The 19,163-nt window shown below is 39.5% G+C and overlaps 1 protein-coding gene across 1 annotated transcript in view; it reads right to left on the bottom strand.

The window, feature by feature from the left end:
- Nucleotides 1–10,266, bottom strand: part of LOC150088215 (prolyl 4-hydroxylase subunit alpha-1-like) — a 244,939-nt gene extending 234,673 nt beyond the window's left edge. Inside the window, exon 1 of the mRNA XM_090370629.1 lies at nt 10,132–10,266. The gene's annotated coding sequence lies outside the window, so the exon portion shown is untranslated. The remainder of the gene's footprint in view (nt 1–10,131) is intronic.
- Between the last annotated feature and the right edge of the window lie 8,897 nt (nt 10,267–19,163).

Here is a 19,163-nt window from a genome sequence, read left to right as displayed (position 1 = left end):
ATGAAAATTACCGAATCAGGCTAAACCTGCAACTTAAATAGTGATTGTGTCTTCGCGCATGCGCGTAAAGGTCCACGCATCGGAGATCAAATATGGCCGCCGAACATTAACAGAATTCTCGTGTAATTTAATTTCAACGGTTTCTGCAATTAATAGTCGCGTATAATTACGTTGAACGTTAAGTATTTTGGCCTCGTTAAATAAAAAAGTATGTTTTTCGTTAATGGCATGAAAGGCTAATTCTGACGCTGCTGAACGAGAAGCACGAACTGAGGCTTCGTGTTGATTTACACGGATATTAAGAGAAAACCGCGTCGAACGAGAACTTCGAGAAAATAAGGACATTATTATACAGAGGGCAGATAAAGGAGATACAGTGGTAATACTAGATAAACATGATTATATTAATAAGTTAGATTCAGTTGTATCTGATAGCTCCACTTATTGTGAAGTGGACCCGACACTGTTTACCAATTTGGTAAATCAATACAATAAAACGTTAACCACATATCGTAAAAACGACTACATTACTATGGTTCAGTTGAAGGAATTGAAGTCCAGAACATACAATAGTCCTGCACTTTTTGGTCAGGTAAAATTACACAAGCCTGGATTTCCGATTCGACCTATTGTTTCCTACAGGAACTCGGCATTTTCAGCCTTAGCCACACATGTATATAACATTATAAAACCTTTTAGACAGGTTATACAATTTGGGATTAAGAATTACGATACATTATTTAATAATCTTAAAGACTGTAGACTCGGCGACAATGACAATTTATTCTCATTAGATGTTACATCATTATATACGAATGTAAACGTTGAATACACATTAGATATTATTTGGGATATGTTAAATAAAAACTCGACACCGATTAATTATACGAAGCTGCCTATAAAGGAGATTTTTCACTTAATTAAACTATTAGTTGAGGCTAACTACATCACCTTTCGAGACAAGGTGTACAAACAAATTTTTGGATTACCAATGGGTTTGAGCCTGAGTGGCTTAATGTCAGAGATCTATCTCTCAACGATTGAGCAGATACATTTGACACCTTTTCGTCCCCGTATCACATACTATGGGAGGTATTTAGACGATGTTCTAGTTATTACCGATGGTAGTACTATCCAAGATATTTTACATTCGTTTAATAATATTCATTCTAGACTCAAATTTACATTGGAAAGGGAAGATACGGATACTAAGTCATTAAACTTTCTAAATTTCACGCTTACCCGGGACTCGAACAAAATACAATTTAGCATCTATCGAAAACCCACAAACACCGGTATGCTTCTACATTATAATAGCTACCACCCGTTCACCTACAAAAGATCGATTATCTTTAATCAATTTCTAAATGCCTATAAATATTCAACGACGGATTCTGCTTTAGACTCAGAAATACAAATATTAACTAGCAGATTCTTGAACAGGGGTTATCCCATTAACACAATAAATCGAATTAGGGTACAAGCTAAGGATAGGATACAAAATACTGCACCAATCAACAATAGTAATATCAAAAAATACTTTATTTCTGTCCCATATGTTGAACAGTGGCACAAACAGCTTAACAGATTCTTTAAAGATACCGAATTTAAAATTATAGCTAGGCCTATACGGAAGTTACACACTATACTGAACAATCGCTCGGTTCTTTCGGCGTTCGCAACACAAATTAATGATCTAGTATACAACATTTCTTGCGGTGATTGCGACTCGTCTTATCAGGGTTCGACGCGGTTTTCTCTTAATATCCGTGTAAATCAACACGAAGCCTCAGTTCGTGCTTCTCGTTCAGCAGCGTCAGAATTAGCCTTTCATGCCATTAACGAAAAACATACTTTTTTATTTAACGAGGCCAAAATACTTAACGTTCAACGTAATTATACGCGACTATTAATTGCAGAAACCGTTGAAATTAAATTACACGAGAATTCTGTTAATGTTCGGCGGCCATATTTGATCTCCGATGCGTGGACCTTTACGCGCATGCGCGAAGACACATAATCACTATTTAAGTTGCAGGTTTAGCCTGATTCGATAATTTTCATTCCTGTGATCACGACAGTCGGTCGAAAAGCATTGTCAGCTTCAGGAAGGAAAATCGTTTTGAATATTTTCGTTAGATTCTTTTAATTGCGTTAATTTGAATTTTAATTGTTTTGAATTGAGTTTGAATTGTGTTAAATTGATTATTTAATTATTTATATTTTACTTTAATTATTTATATTTTACTTTAATGTACCGGTAAGTTGTCGATTTTTTCGTTTTTTCCGTTTTAATTTCTGGAGGGTATCATACGGAAGTGTTCCACGTACTATATTGAGGTAAACTCCTCTTATTAATTTACTAATATTATTATCAACGTAGAAGATATTGAGTATTACAGCTCTGATTCATACTATCTAAAAAAAATCATTAAATATCAAATTTCTCTATAAAGAAGTTTGTTAAACAGAGGACCGACTTGTATGTCAAAAATATTTTTGGTGCCCTCCTGAACTGCCCATAAACAACGCTTATCTCGCCTACCCACTTGCGGCGACCCTGTAGGGCTATAGTGAGTCGGGATATAGAAAATGCATTTGGCACTACTTGGCGTCATGGAATTCTGTAGGATCTTTATAAGCTACGACTTTGAGGCGACCGTCCATTCTTTATTCAAAGCTTTCTACATCCATTCTTCCAAGTACAATGGCGCAGTTATTGAAGATCACAGGTGTCGCCTTACTCTTTATTTTATTATTTTTTTTTAAATTTATTTATTTATTTTATTTATTATTATTTTTTATTTACTTTATTTATTATTATTTTTTATTTACTTTATTTATTATTATTTTTTATTTTTTTTAAATTTTTTGTATATACAGTACAGTATATGTTTTTTATTTTACTTTATTTTTATTTTATTTATTTATTTATTTATTTTAATTATTATTTTTTTATTGTTTTAAAATTTTTTTTGTATATACAATATATATTTTTATTTTATTTTATTTTTTATTTATTTTTATTTTTTTTGTTATATTTTATTTTATTTTTTTGTTATATTTTATTTTATTATATAATATATATATTATATATATATATTTTTTTTTTTCACTCTATACACTATTGTAAACTTCTCTCTTCTATTTCATGGGAGGTCTATCTATTCCCCTTATCTTCTATCCAACCTCCCCATCCCTTTCAATCCCCATACTTCAATTCTTATCCCCACTTCCTTTCCCTTGGGGCTACTAGGCTTGCCTGATAGCCCCAGTAAGAGTCTCAGCTAGAAAGTGGACCCTGGCACACCTCCTCCTGACCAAGGTTGGGAGTCAGGGGGCATGGGACCAGGTATCCCCTGCCCCCTGGCTGCAAAGTCGCCAGTGCCGGCACACAACACTCAACATAACAAGACACATACTTACACACCTACATACATACATACACTTGCCAGCCTTCACCTTTTCAGATGCTACAGTGGCATATAGGGGAAACCCTGGAGACCGCAATTGAAACAAACACACCTTGACACCTTGACCTTACCCTAAACACTATGCCACTTCCAAGTACAATACCAAAATACTCTTTCCAAGCATTATACACAAGAAGAGTCTGCACAGATAGCACAGTGGTATCGTCACCGTCCTCCCCACACCGGGTGGAAAAGGCTCGGTTTCGAATCCCGTCGATGACGCGAGGAACTTTAATGGGATTTTTTCACTCCGTGGCTGAGTTAGTCGGCCTCAGGCTTAGATAGCAAGGTTTTTTCCTCCAGAAACTGGGATTTTTTTCGTCCAACAAAACATACAAATCGATCAGAGAACACACGCAATTTACAGACACAAATACGGGTTTATGTAATCAATTACGGGTAACCCTAATTTAATAATTTGATATACACAAGAACTGTAATGGGCTTTTTTCACTCCGTGGCTGAGTTAGTCGGTCTCAGCAATAGATTGCAAAGTTTATTTCCCTCAGAAAATTGAGTTTTTTTCGTTCAGCAAAACAGGCAAATCGACCAGAGAACGCACTCAATTTACAGACAAAATACACATATGGGTATATGTAATCAATTACGAGTGACCTTAATATAACAATTTAGTATACATAAGAAGGCGGTGTACCCCAGGGATCGGTACTAAGCCCACTTTCTTTGCTTTCAGACTTAACTAATGACCTTCTGAATTCACTGTAAACATATCTTTTTGCAGACGACCTATTAATATCGTCATTCTCAAGATATGGCATGTATAGAAAGACAACTGCAATGACAATCAACAGAACCACTGCATGGACAAACTGCAATGGCTACCGTCTTATCAAAACAAAAGCCAATAGTCATACATTTCTGTAAAAAACGAAATCCACATTCAGAACCTCAGTGAAATGTTTAAAGGACTATATCAACTAAGTACTACGTGCTTCACTGGATTAACACTATACAGAAAACTTAACTTCTTAACACATATAAAGCAAAAAATCGAACCAACTGCATAAAAAAAAATTAACATTCTTACAGCAATATCTGCCGAAAACTGAGATACCGAGCGTGCTAGCCTTCTCAACCTGTATCTAGCTTTAATTAGATCGCGTCTGCACCATGGCTAACCAGACTGACTCTGCCAGGAAGAGTGCATTAACATGGCTTGAACCTATCCAGCAGAACACTCTCAGAATTGCATTAGGAAACGTTAGAACTTCCCAAGATCAAAGCTTATAGGTAGAAGCTCAGAGCCACCATTACATCTCACAGGAAAATTTTATTAGTAGAGTATGCATCCAAAGTTTGAAGCCTGCCAACTCATTCTATTTCGTCATACCTCGCCCAGCCTCAATGGACTGCGCGATATAAAAATAAGCCACATTTTAACAAACCTACAGTCATTAGACTTCATGAGATCACTTCAGATTGGAATCTACAGATTGAAAAAATATATCAAGGTGTGCTCCACCCTAATCCCCCTGTAACAATTCTGGTTAAATGTGATATTTATTTCAGTCAGTGGAGATAGGCATTCTCTGGCAAGCTTAAATATAAGAAAAACTTCATGCTGTCCAAACCCAAAGTTATGCTGAATATAATCAGATATACACTGATATTTCGAAATCAGGCAAAATAGGCCCTCGTTGGGTAGCATAGTTGGTAGCCGTCCTCCCCACACTGGGTGGAAAATACCTCAGTTCGAGTCTCGTCTATAATGCGAGGAATTTTTATGGGTCTTTTTCACAACGTGCCAGAGTTAGTCGATCTCAGGCGAGTAGTATGTTTTTTCTCCCTGAAACTCGAAAATCAAAAAATCAAACAGAAATTCAACCTCAGAACACACGAAATTTAGAGACAATAACCTACATACATTAGAGTAAATTATAAATAATTAAATAAACAATTTAACACAATTCAAATCAATTTAAAACAATTAAAAATCAAATTAACGCAATTAAAAGAATCTAACGAAAATATTCAAAACGATTTTCCTAAGAAAGGAAAATCGTTTTTCCTTCCTTAGGAAAATCGTTTTGAAGGAAAATCGTTTTTCCTTCCTTAGGAAAATCGTTTTGAATATTTTCGTTAGATTCTTTTAATTGCGTTAATTTGATTTTAAATTGTTTTAAATTGATTTGAATTGTGTTAAATTGTTTATTTAATTATTTATAATTTACTCTAATGTACCGGTAAGTTGTCAATTTTTTCGTTTTAATTCCTGGAGGGTATCATACGGAAGTGTTCTACGCACTATATTGAGGTAAACTCCTCTTATTTTACTAATATTATTATCAACGTAGAATATATTGAGTAGTACAGCTCTGATTCATACTATCTAATTAAGTTTCTTCGTAGTATACTCGCGTGAAGAACGTATTCATTTCGATGCTCCACTTCATGCTTTGGCATCTTCTTCCCTCCTGGGTGGCTACTAGCGCAGTTGCGCTGGAAACACTTCCAGTAGGTTGGGCTGGATGGACTTGCCCTTCAGTTGTGGTAGCCTTAGGGGAGACAGCGACAGTCGCTCCATTGTCGTTCGCAGGAGACTGTCTCCGACTTCTCAAACCAACCCCTCTGCCTAAGACCCGAACGCGAGTAACTTCATCCTGCGCCACACTCGGTGTAGTATGTTCAATATTTCTACAACTCATCTTCATCCAGCTATGGAGGTGGAGCTGTTTTAGCTTTGGTATCCAGTGGTAAGTTGTAGGTAAGGGAGTGACAAATGATGGCATCACTCTCTGCCTCAGCCGTCATCTCGACGTCTGGGGAGGTAGGTCCAACTAAGTGACTTTAGCGATTTTTTTTTTTTTTCTTCCTCTGCGTTTTTTTTTTTTTTTTATTCCCCTCGGTGGGACTCGAACCCGGATCCATGATATTGGTGGTCTGGCATCGTAAGCACTGGGCTAATCGCGCCCTTTTATTATTATTATTAGTGACATATGATGCAAGGAAGCCAGCTTATAAAGCTCAGTCAAAAAACAACCTCCCACATCACTTGTACACTGCTTCTAATAACCTGTCTAGTTCTTCCTTGAATTTATTCAAACTGCACACCTACACAATACCAGATGGAAGTTTGTTTCAACAGCCAACCACCCACTGACTCGAATAAAACCTCCTCACATCTATCCTGCAATCATCGTTCCTCAATTTGAATTTATGTCCCCTCGTGTGTGCAGTCTAAGCAAGAGGAAGAATGCCATTAGCATTGATCTAGCTCTACTCAGTCAGCCTTAAAAACTTCCATCAGATCACCTCGCAGATGCCTAGTCTCAAGACTTTGCAATTTGCAGAACTGAAGCCTGTTTAGTGAGACCATCCTTTCATTCCCTTCCCCAATCTCGTTCCCCCGTCTCTGCACCATTCCAGCAGCTTTACATCCTTCTTAAAATATGGCCTCAGGACCTAGATGCAGTACTCAAGATACGGCCTAACCAGTGCTGTAGTCGTAAAATTAGCAGAAGGTATAATGAATGTTACGAAAAGCAGAGAGTATACTGTGTATATCAGTCTTATTAATCGAATTCGCTTCGGTCGCATAGAACAATAAAACAAGCGATTTTTCAACATAATAGTCTGTATTTTGGTAATCAAATTCTAATAAATTTATTTTTTAATTTTCAGTAAATATTTTAATATTTGTTTTTTCAAGTCTTTCAAAAACCAAAAGGTATACGCTATTCACCTAAAAAAATCCACCACAGTCCTGGGCCTGACCATTGCCTTATACAATGGCATAATCACTTCCTTGTCCCTGCTAACACATTTCCTGTATATCATTGACAAAACTTCATTAGCTGTGTTGGCAGCCTGTCTGCACTGCTCAGAGAACTTCATATCTGATTGCGCAGTTACCCTCAGGTTTTTTTCATTTTCCACTGCCTTAAGTTGGTACCACAGTTGGTACGTTAATCTCGGATTGCTGTTACCCATACCTTGCATTTGTCAATATTAAACTTACTGTCATTTCTCAGCCCATCGGTCCAATTTATTTACATCTTGTTGTAGCAGCTGACCATGATTAGTATTATTAAACAACCTGCCGACCTTTGTATCATCTGCAAACTTAGACATTAGTTTTGCAGATGCTACAAAGGTTGCTGATATACCTTCATCAATATCATTAATAAATACAGAAAACAACAATGGGCCCAGCACTGTACCCTGGGAAACTCCACTAATAATATTAGTCAATGAAGAGCAAATTATTATTATTATATCAAATTATTATATATTAGGATCACCCGTAATTCATTACGTAAACCCGTATTTGTGTCTGTAAATTGCGTGTGTTCTCTTGTCGATTTGCCTGTTTTGCTGGACGAAAAAACCCCTTGCTGGATGAAAAACCCTTGCTATCTACTCCTGAGACCGACTAATTCAGCCACGGAGTGAAAAAAGCCCATTAAAGTTCCTAGCGTCATCGACGGGATTCGAACCCGGGCCTTTTTCACCAGGTGTGGGGAGAACGGTGACTCAATGCAGAGCGGTGCCCATTAAGGACCACACTGTCTTCTCCCACTCAACCATCTCTTTATCCAGAGCAGTAACTTGCCTTAATGCCACACTTCGCCAATTTGTACAGCAGTCTTTTATGTGCAACAGTATCAAAAGCTTTTCTGAAATCCAAGTATATGATGTCAAAATTATTTTTTGCATCCAGTTCTTTTGTTACTTGATTATAATATCCAGTCAGATTGGTCAGACAAGATAGCCCCTTAAAAAATCCATTCTGCAGTAATAGTGCATTCCTGTTTAGATAACTTTGCATTACTCCTTTAACCAGACACGCCATTGTTTTCCGCGGAGAAGTTAAGCTAACAGTTCTGTAATTACCCCATGCCACTCTTTGTTTCCCCTTTGTTAACCGGGGATACATTTGCACATCTCCAGTCCAAAGGGACCTTTCCTAAATCCGATGATGCGCTCACAATTATGGAAAAGGGTTCGTTTATTTCCTTTGCTGCATCTCTTTCTCTATCCAATTATATTAAGGGAGGCAGCAAAGGAGGTAAGCAAACCATTACTCATAACTATGAGGGTACCTTCGGATTCCTGAACTGTGTAAGAGTAAAATAAAAATTGCGTTTATTATTATTTTATTATTATTATTATTATTATTATCCATGTGGTGCAAGGAAGCCTGAGGCTTATGCTGCACCAGCCAAAAAAATTCCCGAGTTACCCTGAGAGAGAGAGAGAGAGAGAGAGAGAGAGAGAGAGATAGAAGGGAATCACCAAGAAAGAGAAGGATGATGATATCCAGCTCAGGACTCTGGGTGTGCCAAGCCCATACTCATCAGATGTGAGCCCCTGGGGTTCTTATCATTAATTTCAGAAGTTTTGGAAATCCAATGTATTAAGAGTCAGCCTATTTGAAACAGGCTTACATTTCACATGGTATTTTAAACGTCAACGATAGATCAATCAATAAAAAGTTGGAAAGAGAGAGAGAGTCAGAAATAGAAGGGAATCACCAAGAAAGAGAAGGATGATGATATCCAGCTCAGGACTCTGGGTGTGCCAAGCCCATACTCATCAGATGTGAGCCCCTGGGGTTCTTATCATTAATTTCAGAAGTTTGGAAATCCAATGTATTAAGAGTCAGCCTATTTGAAACAGGCTTACATTTCACATGGTATTTTAAACGTCAACGATAGATCAATCAATAAAAAGTTGAAAGAGAGTTTCGTTGTCCGGTTAATAATGAGAGGGACGTGGGATTTTCATTTGTAAATTGGGCTGTCCAGCTCAAATCAGCCCAGTTGAAAACCCTATGACTTTAATTTATTATAGAGACAGCATGATTTGTACACTATTAAATTATTGGCTGAATTTAGAATTGGGTCCCCCACAAGATTGCCTCAGTCTTAGGGTGTTTCCCCCCTTTCCGTTGTTTTAAAATGGGAAAAAGAGTTCCCGATTTTAAAACAGCGGCAAGGGTAATAATCACCCTAACTAACACTAACCATAGCGGGTTAGGCATGTCAATATCATTGCCTTCTTCCTCTTCTTCTCGCCGCTATTTTGGAAGGGGCTGCTCCGGCTCTAAAGTTTTACCAAATTATTAATTATACTAATATAAAAATATATTAATATAAAATTATTAACTATACTAACATACTATCAACCTTTTTATGGAGAAAAAATAAAGCTTAACAAATGCATAAGAATTAAATATGAAGCCAAATTGTCATTTTAATCGTTATTATTAATCCGCTAAGTTAAAAACTATTTAAAAACAAACAGACTATAAATTGCTATTTCACAATCTTTAAAATAATATGGAAACAAACTCGTAAGAACTAGTATACGTTTGCGCTGGGTGCCTCTTATATCTTCTATTTAAGAAATGTCATTGTACACCACAGCAGTTTTACTTCTTAAAGCATCCTTCTTTTTTTTTTTTTTTGTTTTGGAATTTAAAAAAAAAAAAGTCTCCTTATAACTGCAAATACAGATGGGAACTTTGACCCCTCTGTGTAGCTTAATTAGTTCTGGGTGGCTCTTAGAAAGTTCGTGAAGTTTAGTGGAGTTAAAAAAAAAATTGTGCATAGTAATCGGGTTCCGTTAAAAAGTAACAGAAAAATACCACCGCACAAAAATTATTATTCTAATTTAACAAATTTAATGCACTTACATGAATTAGCAAATACGTAGAGAACCAGCCGAGACTCCGCACGTTCTCTCAGACACACATGATTAAAATGTGTAGGATGCAAACTACTCGTGTAACTACATATACAGTAAACGGGATATTTTCCAGATGCGCGTTCTTTCCCATTAAGCTCGTCTGACCTTGGTGAATACACGAGATGGAAACGCCATCTATGGATCTCATGACTATTTATTTACAATGATGTTAGAGAAGCACTAATAAAAATTTTCATAAAAGGCATAATAGTGAAAAAAAAAAAAAAAATGTCCAAACGCGAATCGATCAGTGAATCACTTCTTTGCAATTTTAAGTAGTGGGTTTCTAGCTTTGAAAAACTCACTTCAAATTAGAGTTACTGGTTTTGGAAATAAAATAAAAAAAATGAAAATAACATAATAAATAAATACTTAGAAAATCTATAAAATGTGTTTTAAAAAAAGAAACATTTAGTTCAGCGGTGTCATTGACACATGTAAGTTGCAAGATTCTGCTTATTTTGCTCATGCGATAGTTTTTAAGCGTTAGAGATTTTATGCTTAAAAGCGCCACGTGTTTTCAGCACACCCGTCCATCCACATGTAACAAGTCGACTTGCACTAGACCGATTTCGATGAAATTTTAAATTTGGATCTTTTAGAAAGATACGTGGTCCATTCAAATTTCATTAAAATCGGACGAATAGAAATTCAGCATTTTTCTCCATTTTGTGCCGCACAAACAAGGCACAAAATGAAGAAAAATGCTGAGCAAACAAGGCACAGAACAAAATATGACATTCAAACATAATGTGATCGGCGGACAGGCACACAGCAATAGTCTGAATTAGTTTGAAGTAAACATTACGCACGACCAAATTCCGTGGCGATCCCATCAGACTAAGTGTTGCTAACTGTTGTCACTTGAAAAAGCTGAGCCACAATTCAAAAATAGATAAAACCCTATGTTAACAATGAAAAAAACAAAAAACATTTTGTAGCTGAAGAAAATTTAAACGATTGGTGTACATTCTCCGAAAAACGACGAGGGGGATGCACGTGCCCCGATTCCCCTACCCTGTCTGACAATAATAGCTACTGCAACAGGATCTAGAAAAGTTGGGCAAATGGGCTGAGAGGTGGCAACTGAAGTTTAACATTGACTAATGCAAAGTACTGTATATGGGTAACAGTAACCCCAGTGTAATGTACCAACTGTACAGTTCTACACTCAGAGTAGTGGAGAATGAAAAAGACCTGGGGTTTATCGCGCAGTCAGATATGAAGTTTTCTGAGCAGTGCAGATAGGCTGCCAGAGCAGGTCATGAAGTGTTGTCAATGATATACAGGAATTTTGGTAGCAGGAATAAGGACGTGATTATCACCTTGTATAAAGCAATGGTCAGATCACACCTTGAGTATTGCATACAGGTCTGGAGGCCTCATTTTAGGAAGGATGTAGAGCTGCTGGAACGAGTACAGAGAATGGCAACGAGATTGGTGAGTGGAACAGAGGCTTAGGTTCTGCAAATTGCAGTGTCTGGAGACTAGACTCCTGCGAGGTGATCTGATTGAGATAAGTAAAGTAAAGTGTAAAGTGTGTTCGTGTCAAACAGCACCAGGGGTTTCCCCCATCTCCGCGTGGTTTTCTTTGTGGGTGTAACAGATCACTGTTAAGGCCAGAGATTTAAAAGTGTATGGGATTTGAAAGTATTGTGTTGTGTATCGTTGTTCCTCTGGCCATTTAGCCGCTAGACCCCTGGTGGGGCCCAACGTTGCCCACACTCAGCCCCGTGGAGGCAGACCAGGTACATCCAGCATAATTATTTACTCTGGCAAGCCCTGCCACCTAATTTCCTGTGATTTCAGTGGCTAGGGCCTAAAAAAAAAAAAAAAAAAAATATATATATATATATATATATATAAATATATATATATATATATATATATATATAAAATAAAAAAAAATATATATATATATAAAAATAAATAAAAAATAAAATAAAAAAAAATATATATATATATAAAAATAAATAAAAAATAAAATAAAATAAATAAATAAATAAAAAATAATAATAATAAATAAAATAAAATAAATAAAAATAATAATAATAACGCGAATTTAAGGGGTGGTTCGCTAATGAGGTTAAGTTTCGGAATTGATGCACGATTTGGCTGTTATAATTTGGAAGTTTAAGTTTTTGTCGTGTGGGGCGTACACTGTGATGTATAGAGAGAGAGAGTGGGGGGGGAAAGACTGAAGACTCGAGGGGAAAGACAGAAGTATGAGGCCAATAGGGTAGACAACCCCAGATATCAGTGTGGCATGCCCATGCCGCACCGGGAGAAGTAAATGGGGGGGGGGACGATCCCGGCCCCTCCCTCCGGCAGAATATGGAGAGAAAGTGGGCCAGACTAGGTGTCCAACCCAGATCGGCAAAAGGCGAGGCAACAGCGTAGCTGCGGTCACAGTCATGGTTTTTGGATGTTCAGTTCAGTGTCACTTCATGTAGGTCACAGTCTTCGTTCAGTCTCACTTGTCTCGTGTTCGTCTTATGGGATCAGGAAGAGGAGTAATGACTCTGGTCAGTTTGTAGTACTGCTTTGATGTCAATTCAGGTAGTCATATTCCTTGAGAGCATCAGTCCTGGCCATTTGCACCAGGTCATGAATGGAGAGTTATCTTTGTTGGTAATTTCTTCTGATCGGTTTGAGGTGTATAAGTCCTTGAATGGTTTGCACAAGCTCAATACTTAATATGATTCTGCCTCTTGCTCACATTATGCAATTGACGGGACGTACGCCAACGAGCCAAAATATTATGACCAGCGAGTCGTTAGGCAAAGCGAAGCAACTGCAGGTGAACTACGGCGCGTGCGCAGGTGACACGGGAAAAAAAATCTGATACTGAGTTCCGTTAATCAGTGTTACTCTTGTTCTTCAGATGGGAAAGGCTTATGGGAAAGTAGTCTTAAGCGAGTGTGACAAAGGCCAAATTGTAATAGCCGGACGACTGGGACAGAGGATATCCGAAACAGCACGGCTGGAGGGATGCTCACGGTCAGCTGTGGTTAATACCTACCGAAAGTGGTCCGAGGAGGGGGAAACCCAAGAACTGCCGTGAGATCTTGGACAACCATGGCTCATCGATGCTCGAGGTGAGCGAAGGCTCTCCCGGATGGTATGCTGTGGAGCAATTCGCCGGTAATTGGAATGCTGGTGATGGGAGTAATGTGTCACAACACACAGTACATCGAACCCTGCTGAAAATGGGGCTGTGTAGCAGCAGGCCGCCCTAAGTGCCCTTGCTAACCACAGTTAACCAGCGACAGCACCTACAATGGGCATCGAAACTGGACCTTGAGTGATTGGAAGAAGGTCAGTTCTTCCAATGAATCATGTTTCGTGTTGCACCATCTGGACGGCCTGGTATGTGTGCATCACTTACCTGGGGAACTGATGGCACCTGGATGCACCATAGGACGAAAACAAGCCGGTGGTGGGGGTGTCATGCTTTGGGCGATGTTCTGCTGCGATACCCTGGGTCCAGTCATCCATGTGCTGGGCACTCTGACATCTACCACCTACGTCTATGCTGACCAGGTGACGTCTATCACTAACATCATGCTAACCAAGTACACCCTTTCATGACAATGGTCTTCTTTTCTGGCGGTGGGTGCCATCTTTTAGCAGAATAATGCGGCATGCCACACTGTCTGGATTGTTCGAGACTGGTTCACAGAATATGAGGTAGACTTCCAGGTATTGCCCTAACCTCCAAATTCCCCAGACATCAACGCCATTGAGCATCTGTGGTTTGTGTTGGAAGAGCAACTCCGATCTGCCGCTTGTCATCCATGGACCTTAGAGCAGTTAAAGGATCTGCTGGTTACATGTTGGTACCAGATACTACAAGACACATTTAGAAATCTTGTAGCGTCCATGTCTCGCCGGGTACGAGCTGTTTAGGCCGCATGTGGAGGACCAACATCATATTAGGTATTTGGTATTTGGTGTTTAGTATGTTGAGAGTTTAGCGGCTCCTGGGATTTCTCCCATCTCCGCGGTTTTCTCTGTATCGAGTGACAGTACCCTGTCAAGCCAGAGATTTAAAGTGTGTGGATCATGTATAGTGTAGTGTGTTGTGCCCATTGTTCATCTGGCTTATTGGCCATCGGGTCCCTGATGTGACCCGACATTGCCCATATCACGCCACATGGAGGCTAGCCAGGTGTTACCAGAAAGAATCAGTACTCTGGCAGGTCCTGCCACCTACTTTCTTCAGATTTCAGTGGCTAGGACCTATAAAAAATAAATAAATAAACATTTAAAAAAAAGAGACATTGCTTTAATCGCTGTTGATGCTTTTGTTTGGTCATAGAGATTTGCTTTAAGAGCAAGAAGGGATTGTATGCTGGATGAGTTTTATTTTTGGCTGAAAAGGGTCGGGCAAGCAATTTTGATGTAGTTACAATTTTGACATGTGGGGGCTGTGCACTGTGAAGGTAGACAGATTTGGTTGGAGAGAAGGAAGGAGAGAAGAAAGGAATTTGGCTGGAGGGTAGAAAATGAAGAAAAAAAATCATATTAGGTAGGTGATCATAATGTTTTTGACTTATTGGTGTAAATTCAAATTGAGGAAAGACAGTTGCAGAATAGACGTGGAAATTTGCCTTTAACCAGCGGGTGGTTGATTGCCGAAACAAACTTCTATCTGACGTTGTGGGAAGTTGATAGCTTAAATAAATTTAAGGAACACGGGATAAAATTTTTGAAAGAATGGATGGGTGAAATAGTAAGGATTTTTTTTTTTTTTTGGCTAATGCTATATAAGCTGCTTTCTTGTCGGTAGTATACTAATGCTAGTGCTAATGCTAATTTTCGAGTTATCTTGATCCATAAATGTATGGAAATAACTCGAACGATGCAAGGAAGCAAAGTTTATTTAGCATCAGCAGTAAATAAATAATAATAATGGAGGCGTGATGGCCCAGTGGCTCCGACATTGGACTACCAGCCTGATGAACCCGGGTTGAGTTCTCCCTTGGCGGGAGCGAACGCGGCTCCGTCAAGCTGAGAGACCGGTACAAAAAATAGTAATAAAAAATTAATAAAATAAAATAAATTAACATTGTAAAAGTTGCTCCAATTGACCCATTTACCCCAAGGTCGGAGTGGCGGATAAGGCATATTGTGGCGTCGTCTGGTGTCACTCCCGTGAACTACCACTGGACATAAGCCGAAGCTAAACAGGTCCACCTCCTTTATCCTGCGTTACACTCGATGCAGTATGATTAACATTTCTCTGCGACACCATCCGTATATGGAGGTGGACCTATTTAGCTTCGACTTGATGGATGATGTCGCAGAGAAATAATAATCATACTGCATGGAATGTGGCGCAGGATAAAGTCACATGCACTGTCCTGCGTATGACTGCCACAAAAGAAGGGCAAGACCATCCAGTCCCACCAACTGGAAGTGTTTCCTGGGCAACTGCGCTAGTCACCACTCAGGAAAAAACAATGCCAATATCATGAAGTGGAGCATCGAAATCAATACGTACATCATGCAAGCATACTACGAAATAACGAAGCTGGAGACCAATATGACAACGTACAGGACGAGATACATACCAAGTGGGTAGAACGATTCCCCGATATTCAGCTCACCGAATAGTGGACCAGAGAAGGACCATCGTCACGAAGAACCTGATCGCTCCTGCAAACTTGGAAAAAATCAAGCAGGACGTGAGCAGCCAACTATAAAGGATAAAGAATATGGTCAATATGGAACCAGAGGAGGAAGAACATACCAACACTGAACCAGAGGAGGTTCGGTGTTGGTATGTTCACACAACCCACAGCAGCTGAAACGGAAAGGGACGAGTGGAAGAAGGCCCTAACAGAATTCGAAGGAATGGACCCCACAAAGAACTACGTGATACCAAAGCAGAGGCCCAATAGAACCTTGTGGAGAGTCACAGACCACATCCATCAGCAAATAATACCACATTACCTCGACAACAAGGGTGCAACACTGGGGGCCATCCACACAACCGTGTATTGTGCTGTGTACATTTTGCCATAGCAGCCACTAGGATTAAGGGAAGAGAAACCAGAGACCAGCAGCAGAAGAACCGAAAACAGAAGGAACCGCCAGATTAGGAAAGAAGACTTCAGCGGAAGATAGAAGAATTAAGAGTCAAGATAGGCCAATCGACAACGGGGTAATATGAGTAAGAAATTGATTGGAAAAGTGAAGAGAATCCTCAAGAGAGACAGCGTCTATAGCAGACATGAGACAAAAAATCAAAGAATAGGAGGGTACTTGGACACATTGAAGCAAAACCTCCTTGCACTCAGCAAGAGACTAAGCTGATACAAAGAGAGCTCCCAGAGGAAAATAAACAAACGAATCTGCGATGAGGACCAAAGAGCCTTCTACAGGAGTCTTGGAGAAAACGGGAAAGAAGGGTAGGGACCACCCGAGCAGAAGACGACTGAGGAGTTCTGGGGCAACGTATGGAGCAGGGAAGTAATATATAACAGCCAAGCCCCCTTGATAGAGCTAGAACACAAGAAAACCAAGGACCTACAATAGATGAGAATGTAGGAGATTCGGGAAGAATAAATAAAATAGACGATCAAGAACTCTCACAACTGTTGAACTCCAGGAATAGATAATGTCCACAACTACTGGTACCAGAAGCTCATTTGCACACACAAGCACCTGGCAGAACAGTTCATCCTAATAATAAGGCACCCAGAAACAATCCCGAAGTTCCTCACTCAAAGAATCATATATCTGAAGCTAAAGACGAAGATACAAGAAACCCGGCGAAATACAGGCCAATGACCTGCCTCCCAGTGTCGTAAAAGAACCTGACCAGCTGCATAACCAAGAAGATATCAGACCACTTGGGGAGCCAGAACATAATGTCCGAACAGCAGAATGTATGCAAGCGGCTGAGCAAAGGATGTAAGGAGCAATTAACCATACATGCCGTGGTTATAGTGCAAGCCTGCAAGAAGCATCGCAACATATACACAGCTTACATCGATTACTGCAAGGCCTTCGACTCCGTTCCTCATAGCTGGCTAATAGAGGCGCTAAACATCTACAATGTCAATCCGATGGTGACAAACTTCCTAGGAGAAACGATGCCGAAATGGAGTACCACCATTAAGGTCGAGAACATCAGAACCAAGCCAATCCCCATCAGGAGCGGAATCTTTCAGGGAGATGCCCTGAGCCCACTGTGGTTCTGTCTAGCACTTAACTCGCTCAACAGTAGCAAGTACGGATATTAACTCAAAGAAGGAGGAAAAAACCTCTTCACCCTCACCCACCTGTTGTACCTAGATGACATCAAGCTCTACGCGGCAACCGAGATGCAACTCCAGCAACTATTCCGGATCACCAAAGAATTCAGCAATGAGATTAGGATGGAATTTGGTCTAGACAAATGCAAGACCCACGGATTGCACCAGGGAAAATTATTCAACCGAAACTACCAGCTGCAGACTGGTAAAGAGATCGAAGCCATGGCAGATGGAGAGGCCTATAAATATTTGGGGATGATGCAGGCTCAACAGTTACAGCACAAGGAAATTAAGGCCTGTCTGTCTGACCGAAAAATACCGTCAGAGACCAGAAGCCTGCTGAAAGCAAAGCTGAACGGAGGGAACACAGTTAAAGCCATAACCACATATGCATTCCCACTGCTTAAGCATGCGGAGGGTTGCCGGTGCGGACGTGCCTTTCTGCCGCTCTTGGAACAGAGAAGTTTTTCTGATTTATTTTCTGCTTTATTAGTTTAAATTGACATGTTAACTTATTTTCTAGAGTAGCTTTATATTCCTATTTACGGTACTTCAGTTTAAAGTAACTTAGTTAGAGATTTTGTAGGTATTACTTAGTATCGGAAAGGGTATCAAATCCACGTGTTTACCGTTTGTAAAGAGCCGCCATTGTTACGGGAAAATTAATCAGTAAAATCTATTAATCTTGTCGAACTTCATTGGCAATTAAATTGTACTTTTAACTGTACATATAACCACTTAGGTTACGTAACATAAATAATTATTAAAAATAAATAATTAATACATAACGATACGGAAGTTATATAAAGGGATTTCGTAGATAACACTCGTTACTGAAACAAATATTTCGTAGATAACACTCGTTACTGAAACATAAATATTTCGTAGATAACACGCGTAGATTTCGTAGACAACACTCGTTACTGAAACATAAATATAGCGTTATAACTGTGTTGGGATACAAGTTTAGGATTTAATTTTATACTGAAATTGAAATTTTATTGAAAGTAAATCGAAATCATGACTCAAACCAGAGCAGCAAAGCAAAAGGCTCAAGCTAATGGGAATGCCGTGGCTCAGGGGAGAACTGAGGGGGGGGCAGTTTCCCTCTGAATCACAGCCTTTTAAGATGCACTATTTGCTTGATGTTTGCGGAGCAGTCAGGTATGGGACATGATACTGCCATGGGGGATGTCTTTGTATGTGCACGATGCAAGGAATGAAAGGAAATCAGGCGACAACTCAGCGTTATGGGCCTATATGAGAACTTGAAGGACAGGGTGGATGCCCTCGAAGGATTACAAGTGAGGGGGCCCATCAAGCTCTCAGCTGGCCACACCAATGCCAGAGCTTGCACTTGGTCATCGCGCAACACAGCGGCAACCCCCAAGGCAGAATGCGCTAGTCCCAAAGGAACTAGTAGTTGTTGGTGACTCTATTGTCAGGGAAACGGGAAACATGCTTTGTAAAAAGGATAGGTGGAACAGGACCAGGGTATGTCTGCCAGGGGCAAAGGTTGATGATGTTGTAGAGCGGATATCATCTTTTAAGGGTACAAAAGGTGATATAGTTGTACACGTTGGCACTAATGATATTAAGAGTAGGAGACCGGCGAAATTACTTAACAAGTACAGGTCAGTGATGAAAAAAAGCCGTGAATTAGGGTTGAATTTGAAAGTGTCTGCAATGCTGCCCAGACACGATAGGAGGGAGT

Source organism: Mastigoproctus giganteus, chromosome 3 (genome assembly GCF_048544385.1).
Source record: "Mastigoproctus giganteus isolate SK-2022 chromosome 3, ASM4854438v1, whole genome shotgun sequence".
NCBI lineage: Eukaryota > Metazoa > Arthropoda > Arachnida > Uropygi > Thelyphonidae > Mastigoproctus > Mastigoproctus giganteus.
Note: the sequence above shows the minus strand (reverse complement) of the source record. Positions and strands in the feature narration are given on the sequence as shown.